This window comes from Zea mays, chromosome 6 (assembly GCF_902167145.1).
Source record: "Zea mays cultivar B73 chromosome 6, Zm-B73-REFERENCE-NAM-5.0, whole genome shotgun sequence".
NCBI lineage: Eukaryota > Viridiplantae > Streptophyta > Magnoliopsida > Poales > Poaceae > Zea > Zea mays.
The window spans coordinates 167,338,621-167,352,628 of record NC_050101.1 but is presented as its reverse complement, the minus strand read 5'-3'; the positions used below and the strand labels follow the sequence as shown (position 1 = coordinate 167,352,628).

The following is a 14,008-nucleotide window of genomic DNA, read 5'->3' as shown; positions in this document are numbered from 1 at the left end:
GAGGAATGGCGCGAGAGATCATTGAAAGAAGCGAAAAAGGCATTCACGATGCTAGAAGAGTAGCAGACGCTGCCGAAAGGAGTAGGGAGCCCGAAAGACAGTTAGGTACCAACTAGTCGTTCTTGTTGCGTTGTAATTTTCATTTTAAACTTTGCTCGCGATTTGTAAAAGTACTGAAGAAGTGTTCTCTTCGCTCAGAAACTGTTGGACGATCTGCCGTCCCCCACACAAAAGGGGATGAAGAAATTAATCAAATGGCCGAAACTATCATGGACAAGGTTGTTGACCAACTTCTGAATGAAGCCGCCAAAGCAGTATTGAGGGAAGATTAGGTGCTATTTGGAAAAAACATTTAAAGTGTAATCTGTGCAACACTTTGTACATTTGAATGTAATATACAAGTCTCTTTTCATTACTGAATTCTTTACGATGCATGAAACTTTAAATACATACCACTTTTGAGCCTTCGGCGAAAAAACACCTTCCCTTCTTTTCATGCGTCGTGAAGAAGATAGCCTTCGTCAAAATTATTCTGATGAATGACATCGATGCCTCGTGAAAACATTTTCCGAAGCTATTTTCCGAAGCTATGCAACTTTGATATTGATCTGATAAAGTTCGCCCATGTTTCGTGAAAATATTCCCCGAAACTGTATTCCGAAGCTATACAATTTCAATGTCACTTTTTCAAAGCATCCCTTCGAAGGTTGAGAGTGTCACCTTCTCTTGCCAAATGCGATATGATGTATGATGCTTATGCTATGCAAAATGATGTGATGATGTTATGTTATGCATGTGACATTTGTTCCGAAGATACACATAAAATATATTCGTAAGCTCTGCATTCCCTTAGGAACGTCTTTGGAGCTTCTTCGTCTTTTACTTAGACGGCATCAGCGTTGACTTTTCGCTGTAAGCCTCCCTTAGGAGCTTCTTCGTCTTTTACTTAGACGGTATCAGCGTTGACTTTTCGCTGTAAGCCTCCCTTAGGAGCTTCTTCGTCTTTTACTTAGACGGTATCAGCGTTGATTTTTCGCTGTAGGCTCTGCATTCCTTTAGGAACGACTTCTGAGCAGAAAACTTACGCTGCGCTCCCTTTGGAACGACTTTTTGTGACTTTATAAACTTACTCTGCGTTCCTTAGAACGACTTTTTATTACTCCGAAGGATTTTTAGTCCGAAGGTCCTTCTTGGTAACGGAAGAAATTTTAGGCTTCGGCAACTTAGGCCTGTGAATCAAATAAATTTTTCTCGTGGAAACAACGAAATTATTACATGGAAACTATCAATGTTTTTTGCTTCACAGAAAATAAAACTGAATAGAAAAGACTGCTATCAAAGGTAGGATATGTCAATAAATGTGCTTCGACTCTGGCACAGTGCTGTTGACTGTGCGAGCTTCGGACTGTTCTCTGAAGTCCCTCTGCTGTGGAGCGTATTGACTCCCTTCTGGCTGTTGACCTTGCTGCAATGGAGGTGGAGGCGGAGGCTGCTGCCAGGAAGCTTGAGGTTGACTTGCCGAAGCTACAGAAGCCGCAGGGTGGTTGTCTATGTATTGTGGGACATAAGGCGGATGAAACGAAGCAGTATGCATAACCTGCTTCGACTGAGCTTGTTGAGATGCAGCTTCGGCTAGTTCCTTTTGCTTCTGGATTGTAACATGGCACGTCCTAGTGGTGTGGCCCTTGCCCTCTCCACAGAATAGGCAAAACAGTCTCCTTGGCTGATCTCCGAATCTTCCGCCGAAGCCCCTGGCGCCTCTGCCTCTTGGAGCTGGTGGCCGAAAGGAAGTTTGTTGTTGCCCCGAAGCCTGTGAGGAGCACTGCGGCCTGTTTTGCTGACTCCCCTTATCATCATTCTGAGTGCTGTGAATGGAACGGACATGCCTCGGGTAGTATCTTCCTCCGAAGCCCCTGGTCATCTCAGAAAATCTGAAGGCCTCCTCCCTTCTTTGGCGAAAGTCATTGTCAGCACGAATGTACTCATCCATCTTTTGGAGCAATTTCTCCAAGGTCTGAGGAGGCTTCCGAGCAAAGTATTGAGCTGCAGGTCCAGGACGAAGCCCCTTGATCATGGCTTCGATAACGATTTCATTGGGCACCGTTGGTGCCTGCGCCCTCAATCGTAAGAACCTTCGGACATACGCCTGAAGGTATTCTTCGTGATCCTGAATACACTGGAAGAGAGCTTGAGCTGTAACCGGCTTCGTTTGAAATCCTTGAAAGCTGGTCAGTAACATATCCTTCAGCTTCTGCCATGAAGTGATTGTTCCTGGCCGAAGGGAGGAATACCAGGTCTGAGCAACATTCCTGACAGCCATGACGAAAGACTTCGCCATGATTGCAGCGTTGCCCCCGTACGAAGACACTGTTGCTTCGTAGCTCATCAAGAATTGCTTCGGGTCGGAGTGGCCGTCAAACATGGGGAGCTGGGGTGGCTTATAGGATGGAGGCCAAGGTGTAGCCTGCAGCTCAGCAGACAGAGGAGAAGCATCATCAAAAACAAAATTTCCCTGATGGAAATTATCATACCAGTCGTCTTCGTTGACGAAGCCCTCCTGATGAAGGTCTTTCTGATGAGGCCTTCTGTTCTGCTCATCGTGAGTGAGATGGCGAACTTCCTCAGAAGCTTCGTCAATTTGCCTTTGCAACTCAGCTAGGCGGGCCATCTTCTCCTTCTTCCTCTGCACTTGTTGATGTAGCATCTCCATCTCTCTGATTTCTTGGTCTAGCTCTTCTTCCTCAAGCGTCGGGCTGACGGCTTTTCTCTTCTGGCTTCGGGCCTCCCGAAGAGAGACGGTCTCCTGGTTGTGGTCCAGCGGTTGTAGTGGTGCTGCCTCAGTCGCTGAAGCTTTCTTCGGCGCCATAGCGAAGGTCTATAGCTTCCGAAGGTGTTCACAAAAACTCGAAGTGGAAGTGGGTTCACCGGAGGTGGGCGCCAATGTTGGGGACTTGATCTCAAACGCTTCGAGTTAAGAACAAGGCAACATAGAAAATATTAAACATTAAGGTCCTTCGTCCTCTGAAACATTATGCCCCTTTGGAAAATAATGCTTTTGGACGAAGGTCATAAAGGACATACCTTCGTAAAATTAATAAATAATGCCGAAGGGTTCATATAAAGCATGAAATATAAACATTAACATAAAATCATTTCTATTTTATTCATGTGGAGAAATAGAAATGATTTTAAATTACACATGTACCTTCGGTCCTGAGAGAAGGTAAAGATTACAAGCGTGACGCAAAAAGCCAATGCCAAGTCAGCGTGGACAGTACGGGAGTACTGTTCATCTATTTATAGACGCGGGACGCAGCCCACGTGAAATTACATCCATGTCCATCACATTTGTTGAAAGTTTATGGAAATCTGTCGAGGCCCCCGAAGTCTTTTCATCTTTAAGTCGGTTCCCCCTTATGCCATCGCGCCGAAGCTTCCCTGCGCACAGCTTCGGCTGTCTTCGACCTTCGTTTGGTTCAGGCTTCGTCCTGGCCGTGCTCCATATCCATAATTCTGAATCCGAAAATACCTGTTCACATAATCCACTTGGAAAACATTGTCAGATCATGTTTTTGAGGACCTTCGGAGGACGAAGGCCCCCAACACTAAACAAGTTTGGGATGAAGGATGCCAAGCCCATCAAGACACCCATGGGAACCAATGGGCATCTCGACCTCGACACGGAAGGTAAGTCCGTGAATCAAAAGGTATACCGGTCGATGATAGGCTCTCTACTCTATTTATGTGCATCTCGACCGGATATTATGCTTTCCGTATGCATGTGTGCAAGATTCCAAGCCGACCCTAAGGAAGCTCACCTTACGGCCGTAAAACGAATCTTGAGATATTTAGTTTATACTCCTAAGTTTGGGCTTTGGTATCCTAGGGGATCCACATTTGATTTAATTGGTTATTCGGATGCCGATTGGGCGGGGTGTAAAATTAATAGAAAAAGCACATCGGGGACTTGCTAGTTCTTGGGAAGATCCTTGGTGTCTTGGGCTTCAAAGAAGCAAAATTCCGTAGCTCTTTCTACCGCTGAAGCCGAGTACATTGTCGCAGGCCATTGTTGCGCGCAACTACTTTGGATGAGGCAAACCCTTAGGGACTATGGTTACAAATTAACCAAAGTTCCTCTTGTATGTGATAATGAGAGTGCAATCCGCATGGCGGATAATCCCGTTGAACATAGCCGCACTAAACACATAGCCATTCGGTATCACTTTTTAAGGGATCACCAACAAAAGGGAGATATCGAGATTGCATACATTAATACTAAAGATCAATTAGCCGATATCTTTACCAAGCCACTTGATGAACAAACTTTTAACAAACTTAGGCATGAGCTAAATATTCTTGATTCTAGGAACTTCTTTTGTTGATTTGCACACATAGCTCATCCACATACCTTTGATCATGTCTCTTTTATATATGCTATGACTAATGTGTCTTCAAGTGAATTTCAAACCAAGTCATAGGCGTATTGAAAGGGAATTGGAGTCTTCGGCGAAGACAAAGGCTTCCACTACGTAACTCACCCTTCGCCGTCGCTCCGAGCATCTCTCCGGCTTTGGTATAATCTTCACTCATGTTTTATTTGCCAAAGGGGAGAAAGTAGTTAGAAAAGGGCTCTAATGACTCTGTTTTTGGCGATTCATGCTAAAGGGGGAGAGAGCATGAGCCCAAAGCAAAAGGACCGCACCACCACCTAATTTTAAAAAGAGTTTTTTCAATTGGTATGATTTTCAATTTGGTATCTCCTTGTGTTCAAAAAGAGGAAAAAGTAGTATTTTCAAAATCAATATCTTAAAACCCTCTTGAACACTAAGAGGAGGAATTTATCAAGGGGGAGTTTTGTTTAAGTCAAAGGAAAAGCAATTGAAACAGGGGGAGAAAACTTCAAATCTTGAAAATGCTTCGCAAAATCTTATTATTTACCTTTGACTATTTGCAAAAGAACTTTGAAAAGGTTTTACAAAAGAATTTTCAAAAACAAAACATATGGTGCAAGCGTGGTCCAAAATCTCTACTACTTATTAAGTTAGCAATAGTAGCCTGCATTTTTGTGTTCTGCCGTGTAGTCTCTGACAGGTAGGGTCCGCTTGCTCCTGCGTGCATGCTCCCGGTTTATTCCATAACACATTTTTTTTACAAAAAATAGAACTACTGCACATGTCACGTGCACAGGAAGACACATGCACCGTGTGATAACAATCGTACTACTACATGCACAGGAACACATATAAGCAGGTTTCAACACCAATTGGTGGGCAATGTGGTACTAAATTTACCTTGCAAAAAAAATTAAGACAGCCATATACGCCGTGCGAGGCCCATCTGCCGATTTGTGTTCTGCGAGGCCCATCTCCGTGAAACCCTATCCCCGCCCGCGACCTCCAGCCCTGCGCGGCTGCGCCCCCGCCCGCATGCTCGCCTTGCGCCGCCGCCCGCTTGTTCGCCTCCAGCCGCGGTCGCGGCCTCCAGTGCCCAGCGCCACCGCCGCTCCACCACCGCCGCTCCATCTTCTATCCCGCCGGCGGACAGCCTCCACCATCCCCATTTGTGCGGCCCCTACCGTCCCCACCCCCGCACAGTTCGTGCAACCGACTCCCCCCTCTTCAGTCCCCACGTCGTCCAATACTGCATGCTTCCTCCCCACGACCTCCACTTCCTCAGACACCTTAGAGCTCGATGAAGATAAATGGTGAGCATGTGTGGACTCTGTCTCGTCCGAGCACGTGTTTTCACCAGAGTCGGGTTCCTGTACCACGCCGCCGCGCCGGGCCTCTACAGTGTCCGAGCGCGCCTGCGTGGACCGAGGGGGTGCTCAGCAGAGGCGAGGAGGGGCTTGCTCGGCCGACAACCAGGACTGCGCAGGCTACAAGGGGAGTAGTGAAGATCAACGACGAGTTGCTCCACGACCGGTCTCTCCCGCTTGAGGAGTAAGGTAGTTTTTTATTTAGAATCAAGACTCTAGAATCCAGATTCCTTGAATCCCCTATTTTTTTTTCACTCTCCAAATGAACTGTTAAAATAATATTCCTTCTGCTGCTAAATGAACTGTTAAAATAATATTGTTTCCAATACTGACTGATTTACATGTACTGTCAATTGAATTAGGTAAGCGAACTTTTATTTTGCACCGACTGATACTGAGCATAAAGAAAATAGAATTTGGAAGCACAAGCAGATATTCAGACATCGGAGAACCTAATAAACAAAAAAAGAAACAAAAGATCAGCCTATACTTTGACACGGTTAACTGTGATATGAGCTACATTTTTATGCTGTTGGAATGAACAGCCAATACGATATGCAGACCAAATGTTTAGCGATATTTATTCTACAGAGATACATATATAGTGAAATTTAACCCAATAAAGCATGGAAATTATTTAGACATCTAGATCTCATCATCATCACATGGACATGTGGATAAACAACGAGCGAGCAAAACAAAAGAGATAAGAGATTTTTATTTAACATCAAGTGATTTTATTGCATGCAAACCTTCCTCACATTTTTAAGTCCATAACAATCAGACCTTTGAATTACATCAGGTCACCTGCAATAGAACAATGACATAACAATTCAGCTAATTTAAGTATGCAGCATAACCAAAAGTAGGTTTGCATGCACAAAACATGCGAGGAAGGGTTCCATGCATGTGCCTATTTATCCAAATTTTCTGTTTTGCACTCTGAAGCACTTAGTGCTTTCATGCTGAAACGTCTTCTATTGCCTTGTGAGACTTGTCCATCATTTCTTTCAAACGTTCTTCAGAGGCGTGATAATTATGACATAATGAAACAATCAGATCCACGTCTTTCTCAGTTTGTTTGACTGAATTCAAGCAAACAAAAAACATAACTACAGATGATATGATGAATGAACAATTTAAAAATAGATTCAGAAAGAACAATTACTTAAGTGATAAGTTCCATCAATCCTGAAGCTCCTAAATTTAGCTGGCACCTTAATCAAAAGTATGGCCTCATTGCGGTAAGCAGTTTTGTGGCCAATTAAAAATACAAGTAGCAACTCACAACACTAAAGGAGTCATAGTTAAAAAATCCATCATGAATCAACAGAAAGAGGAAATAAAAAAACTGACCAACACAATAAGGAATCCATGGATGCAGGACACCAGGTCACTGACCATGCAGTTCGAAAGGCCAAGCTCGATGAGCTTGCTGCAGCTCTCACAGATGGCGAACAGGTTTGCATTAGTGATCTTGATGCATCCCTCGAAACTGAGGTGGCAAGGGAAGCGTCATGGTCTTAACCAAGGCAGAAACAACCGCGTCCGTGAGAATAGCCTTGCTTGTATAGTTCAGTTTTAGTTATGCCTTTTCATTAGAGCCTGAATTGGACTTCAGTTGTTTGCATAACTAAGTTATAAATATAGAATAGCCTTGCTTGTCCATCAATTTTGAATTGTTACAGTACTGAATGAGCCCTCAAATTGCATAGTGTTGTTCTCTTTTTATGTGCCTGATAGTTGGTCCTATTGTATTTCAGTTGCTCTTGCGGTAGTTCCCCCAACTGTCACCATGCAGTACGAGGAGGGTAAGACTGTGGACCTCTATGTCCCCAGGAAGTGGTACGTTTGCCTCATCCTCTTGTAGAAATATTATTGTTGCCTGTAAGTAGCTAATGAAAATCTATACAAAATTAAGGCCGATTTAGAACGAACCGTTGAAAATACTAAATTAAGGTAGGTTTAGAACGAACTGTTGTTGTCCAACAAATTTCTAGGAAGATGGCATGGTATTAAAAATCAATACAATCTAACATTATTATGGGAGCGAGTGGGATTGTCATTGATTCAATAACCTTAATAGGACGTTCTCTTCGACTTGCCTTTTTGCTCACCTGGTCAGTTTGTGTTTATTTCAAATATTTGTTTATTACTGAGCTAGCAAATAGCAATGATTAGTTTCTCAAAACATGTAGTGTGTTGTGTTGCTGCATCAGAATTGAGAAGGATCTTTGAATATGTTCATATAGTTGTCACCTACTTACCATTGTGTTTTCTTAGAGTTAATCTTTGCTTCTCTACTTACCATTTTGTTTTTCTCAGAGTTAATCCCAAGCAGTGCAGACTCTCAAGCATCAGTGTTGCCTTTTTCTTCTTGTGCCCACAAGTATGGAGCATCTGTCTTTTACAACCTCGTGTTGCTTCCAGTATACTGTCTTTCCATGAATTATGTCTAGCTTTCAATTTTGGAAAATTATAGAGTAATATACTTTATTGCTGATCCCAGACATCTAGGTGGTCCATTTATGGATATGTAGTTCTTTGCTTGGCACACAATCTTCCTTGTACTGTTTACTAAATTTAGGTGGACAAACAAAATGCTTCTGTAGTTTTCTTTGTCCATTAGCAAAATAACAAGTATTATCAGCTTTGATGAATGTTAAATGTTGATGAGAAAAACTATGAAACATCTTATTATGTAACCTAATCTAAGATTATTATGGGAGCGAGTGGGATTGTCATTGATTCAGTAACCTTAATATGATGTTCTCTTCGACTTGCCTTTCTGCTCACCTGGTCAGTTTGTGTTTATTTCAAATATTTTGTTCATTACCGAGCTAGCAAATAGCAATGATTAGTTTCTCAAAACATGTAGTGTGTTGTGTCGCTGCATCCGAATTGAGAAGGATCTTTGAATATGTTCCTATAGTTGTTACCTACTTACCATTGTGTTTTCTCATCAACATTTAACATTGTATAGCAGTTCTGTCATCATTGTATAGCAGTTCTGTCATCTTAGTTTGGCGTTGCTATGAAAATTCTGATAGAGAATACCTGTTTCTTTTCTCAGAATGTGAATACTTATGTTTTCTATAATAATCATGGGTCGTTGTGACTACCCAGGGAAATTCGGAATTGTGTTCGCCTCAATTTCTGTACCCATCTTTGCAGCTCTGTATTGTCCAACAAAACTTTGGTTAGTGCTTTCATGCTTTCATTTTGTGTTCTTAATACTATTTCTTTTATATTGAATATTTGAATGACCTGTTCTACTATTACAGTTTGAACATGTTTTGTTATGTCATGTCTATTACCAAATTGTAAAAGCAAATGAATTGTATTGAGAACAAATTTAAATTAAAATTCCAACTAATATATATGGACATGACAAACTTGTGTGTATTAGGGGTATTTATTGGGGTATGAAGTTTATATACAAGCATGCTTCCGGTATATAGAGGTTGATGCTAAAATGATAGTTGAAAGGATTAGCTGGTAGTATGCTTTCTGTACGGTGCACTTGCACCTGCGCAACTTCATTCTTCTTCGCTTCTCTTAATTCTTCTTTCTATGTCTACAGTTCAATACAAAGCGAAACACCCTTAAGTGAGATTATTACTTGTTAGTTCGATATCTTTTTCCTACGCTCCATTTGAATCATTGCTTCTAAGTCACCGTCCAGAATTGTAATATTTGAATCATTGCTTCATTTGCTTGTCACATCCACCATGATTTTGAATACAACTCCTTGACTTCCCGCAAAACACATTAATATGGCAAATCAGCAAACTGATCGTTAATACGAAAAAAGGAATCATTACATGTACTGTGTGGCAAGAAACATAAACAAAGTTAAATACAATTGGACATATTATGTTACATTTTATGATTTAACTTTAAATATTGTTATATGAAAAATCTTCAATTTGATGCTAGGTTTCTTAAAGAACAAAGACGTAGATAGAGTCTACACTTTCTACAAAATATTTTCTTGTAATTTCATTATGATGTAAAAGAAATCTATTTGTTTGACAGAGGGACTTTGTCATTTAATCCTTTTAATGATATTTTCTTTGCAATAATGCCATGATTGGTCCTACAAGATCAATGGCGGGATCAGGTAGAATAAACCAAAATAGGACAGTTCCAGACATTCGTCCCTTTCCTCCGTAAGTATATAGTTCACTTGTCACATTTATATATGAATGAAGAACTTAAGCTACAGTTTGTGTTTTATATAGTTTCGTGTTATTTGATGATATTCAAGATTTCAATAACTTACCACACGTAAAGAGTATCTTTGCGAGGGTAGTTGTTAAGTTCCCTAGGCGTCATGATAGTCAACACTTCATCCTACAGGATATCACAGTGAGTTACTTCAAGCTTTAAAATAGAGTCAATATAGTCATGTTGTTATAATAAAATTCTTTGACTCATACGACCTGTATTCCCATATATCTAGGGATCCAAAATGGAAGCAATTTCAAGTCGCAATAATGTTCCACGTTTCGATGCCTTACTCACACAAGGATGCACATATACATTGTATAGAGTGGGATTCTGTCTAAATAGGGAGGGGATTCAATTTCGGAATATTGGACATGGGCTAGAGATCGGACTGATAACACATACTATTGTGGAGCCATTCATTAAGCCAATCCAATTTCCTCCATTTCCAAAGTATCTTATGCCATTCCATAAGGTGTATCAACAACCGCATAAGTCGTTCGTAGGTAATGATCATTCCTTCCATATGGTTTATATATATATATATATATATATATATATATATATATATATATATAGTACTAATGGCTGATGTATAAGTTATTCAAAGATAACTAATCACATGTGAATTGCTCAGACATTATTGGCATAGTTCTTCATTTAGAGCCATTAAAGCATATCGGTGGAAGGCCGTATAGAGAGGCTGTACTAATGGATTCCAGGTGACACTAATTTATAGCTACATTATTTTTTGAAAGTATTAAGTAATTGTTAGGTCTTGTTCAGACAACATTAATGTTTTTATAGGTGGGATCTAATCGTTGTGGGGGTATGGACTGACCTCTTGCAAAGAAATGCTCTACGATGGTCGTTAGCTAGAGTTGACAATAACATAATTATTGGAACTATGCTGCGTCGTAACAATAAACACAGTAATTTCTCTTGTACCTAAAATCTTTCAACTTGAACTCAATTCTTATGCTTATTTATTATCCTAACAATAGGATGCTTGGAAACCTCGGATTACAGCACCGTTCATTTCAACCCAGATCATCACACTACATACCACTTGAAGAGTGACTGGTTCTTATAATATATTTATAAACTATAGCTAAAATTAAAATGATAATAATTTAAAATAATCATCTTCTTACAAATTATGTTCTAAATTGCAGATATTCGACGTTCGTTGATTCAAAATCCAAGGCGTTGTATCGTCGACAAATTTCTTGAGAACAGACGGGCACATCTCACAACTGTGATATCTGATTGAGACGTGTTCTAGCTTGTTATAGTAGATACTTTGTTAGTTATGATTTAGATGAAACTTAGTAGTAATGATTTGTTCTCTATTTTGTATTAGTCGTGTGTTCGGTCTCAATGGTGATCACTTTGTATAAAACTATGTGACCTTTCTATGAGCTAATAAATAAGTTCACCATCACTATTCTTCATTCATCTTTCTTCATCACTGTTAGCATGGTTCTTGATCTATACAAGCCTATGTCATTTGCATTTAGTCCACTGTAATCCATGGCCTGGTAATCACAAAACTATTGAAAACAATATCCGCTTACGAAAGATATGTGGAAAATGCGGTAGGAACGACATAATGATGATAGCATTTTTGCAAATTGAAAGAACAAAAAAATTGCTCACCGAAGAGGATCACTTCATTCTTCATCTCAAAACACTCCAGACGATGCAGCAGTTTTGGAACAAAAAATTGAACCTTGCAACAAAGCAACACTTGTGACGGGTGTTTCCTTCTTTAACTGAAGGCACTCAGATCATACGACACTCTTGGAAAAAATGGAACCTTTCAAAAAATAAACCAGCAAATATCACCTCTTCCTTTTTTTTACGAAACTCGCCAGCACCTCTGTTGGAACTTGCTATCAGTCGCAAGGAAGCCAACAGGGGTGAACAGTGTGGACAGTAGGGTTACGCGTGAGATGGCAAACAGCTCTATTAACCAGGCCTCTCACGGGCACTGTGCGGGGGTATTTATAGGTACCTGAACGCCCAGCGCCTTGTGTGAAGGACGCATGTGCCCTCAGCTACCTAGGTTATCCCCAGAATATTCCCACAAAGCAGGGTTACAGACTGTAATTACAGGGATGCCTTTACAAATTAGGCCCGTAACACGCGGCGGCCACGCAGGGCCCGTTACAATGGGCCGGAACGCACGTGGGCCTCTGAGCCAGACGAGGCCGCACTGTGGGATGCCTTCGTCGTCGGTCTTCGTCTGGTGCCGAACAAGCGAAGGGTGTCCCTGCCTGCTTTGTCTCTGTCAGAGCAGCGGCTAAGCAGCGGAGACTTCAAGCGAAGGGTGGCGTTTCTGCCTTCGCTCCAACATTTGCCCTCCGAGGGACCAGTTCGACAAAGTCACCTGGTGCCGAAGACGTCGCTTGATGGCGGAGACGCTGCCCTCGCTCGAAGTGGTTCCGCGGGGGTTTTTGATGTGACCGTTGATTGACGGCGTACTGTTGGATTGCGGGTTTCCCGAAGCGCCGCGCTCTGCCTATAAAAGGGGGCGGGGGCCGGCGCTTTTTGAACTTTACTTTCCGCGCTCCGCGAAAACCCTAGCCGCCCGCCGTCTTGCTGCTCGACTGCCCGCCGTGCTCTTGTTCGCCGGAGATCTGGCGCGAGTGAAGCAGACTGCCCGCCGCCGCCGACGGTACGTAGCGATGCCGTCCTCCTCTTCTTCCGCTGCCGCTACGCCGCCGGCCGATTCCTCGCCGCCGGCCGCCGCCTCGTCGGAGGAGACGCTGAGTAGTTTAATGGCGGAGTTGCGCGCCGGCGATTCTGTCGATTTCGGCGTGTCGCGCATGTCGTCGGCCCGCGTGGAGGATATGCAGCGGTTGGGCTACTTCGGCGGCGGAGTTGCTCGTGCCCCGGGGACGGAGGAAGTCCCCGAGCCGGAGGGCGAGTTGGTTGTTTTTGAGGCGTTCTTCGCCGTCGGTCTCCGCTTGCCTGCACATCGGTTCGTCGGCGAAGTCCTGCGCAGGTTCAACGTTCAAATACATCAGCTGACGCCGAATGCCGTGGTGGCCCTGTCGAAGTATGTCTGGGCGACGACTTCGTACGGCGGACAGCCATCGGTCGAAGTTTTTGCGAAGCATTATTGTTTACACTGGCACAAGAGGATGATTGGGGACGAAGTTGCTCAGTTTGGGTCATGCACTTTCACGCCGAAGACCGGCAAGACCACAATGCGAGTAGTGGAGTTGGTTCCATGCGCCCGCAATAAGTGGGGCAACTGGAATGAATTTTGGTTTTACGTTGCTGAGGGTACCGTCGAAGGCCATGAGGGACTCCCTGTGTACGAGATGTGCTCTCATTTTTACTCAGCGTACCCAACCTTTGAAGTGGCAGAGGAGGATGTGGACGAAGGGGCCCTTCGGTGTGCCGTCGGCCAAAGCAGTGGGCGCGATTTAGTTGAAGAGTTCGTGGCGTACGGGGTGTGGCCCTTGGCGCATGGCTGGGCGTTGGGCGAAGTGTGCCCTCGCCAGATGCCTTTTCGCGGTGGAAGGGTGGTGCGGAGTCCTGCCTTCGCACTGAATCTGCGAAACCGCGACCCGGCCGCCTTTGTGCGTGAGGCGGAGGATGGGGCGGTGCGGCTTGTTGGACGTTACGTGCCGAGGACAGAGGGCCAACGCAGCTGGGAGATCCGCGGGTCGAATGACCGTCTGAACAGGGTCTTCGAATTGAACCAACTGCCATATGAAGGCTATCCTGGTCAAGATGATGCGGACCGCCGAGGGAAGAAACCGGTGGTGGAGACTAAAGATGACCCTGCGCCGGCGGCCGCCCCAGCCTCTAAGAAGAGGAAACTAGGTACTGCCATGGGAGGACTTGGGGTTTCCGATGGCTTTGCTAGAGAGTTGATGAGGACGTGCGCGGCCCCGGGGGAAAGGATGTCTTCGCCCGAGCTCCGGGAGTCTTCGGCTCGGATGCTGAAGGTTACCGGGGGTTGCTGGCCTAGGAATGTTCCTATCCCCGCGCAGCCAGCGGGGA

General features: G+C 43.6%; 2 long non-coding RNA genes across 2 annotated transcripts; both read left to right on the top strand.

Annotated features, from left to right (window-relative positions):
* The first annotated feature begins 7,518 nt into the window (after window positions 1-7,518).
* LOC103630543 (uncharacterized) lies at window positions 7,519-9,930 on the top strand. Its single transcript, XR_002262645.1, has 4 exons — window positions 7,519-7,603; window positions 8,084-8,147; window positions 8,885-8,957; window positions 9,865-9,930. It is a non-coding gene; the product is annotated as an uncharacterized lncRNA (long non-coding RNA).
* A 136-nt stretch (window positions 9,931-10,066) lies between these two features.
* Window positions 10,067-10,703, top strand: LOC109940129 (uncharacterized). The gene is made up of 3 exons (XR_002262646.2): window positions 10,067-10,129; window positions 10,224-10,494; window positions 10,626-10,703. It is a non-coding gene; the product is annotated as an uncharacterized lncRNA (long non-coding RNA).
* The last annotated feature ends 3,305 nt before the right edge of the window (window positions 10,704-14,008 follow it).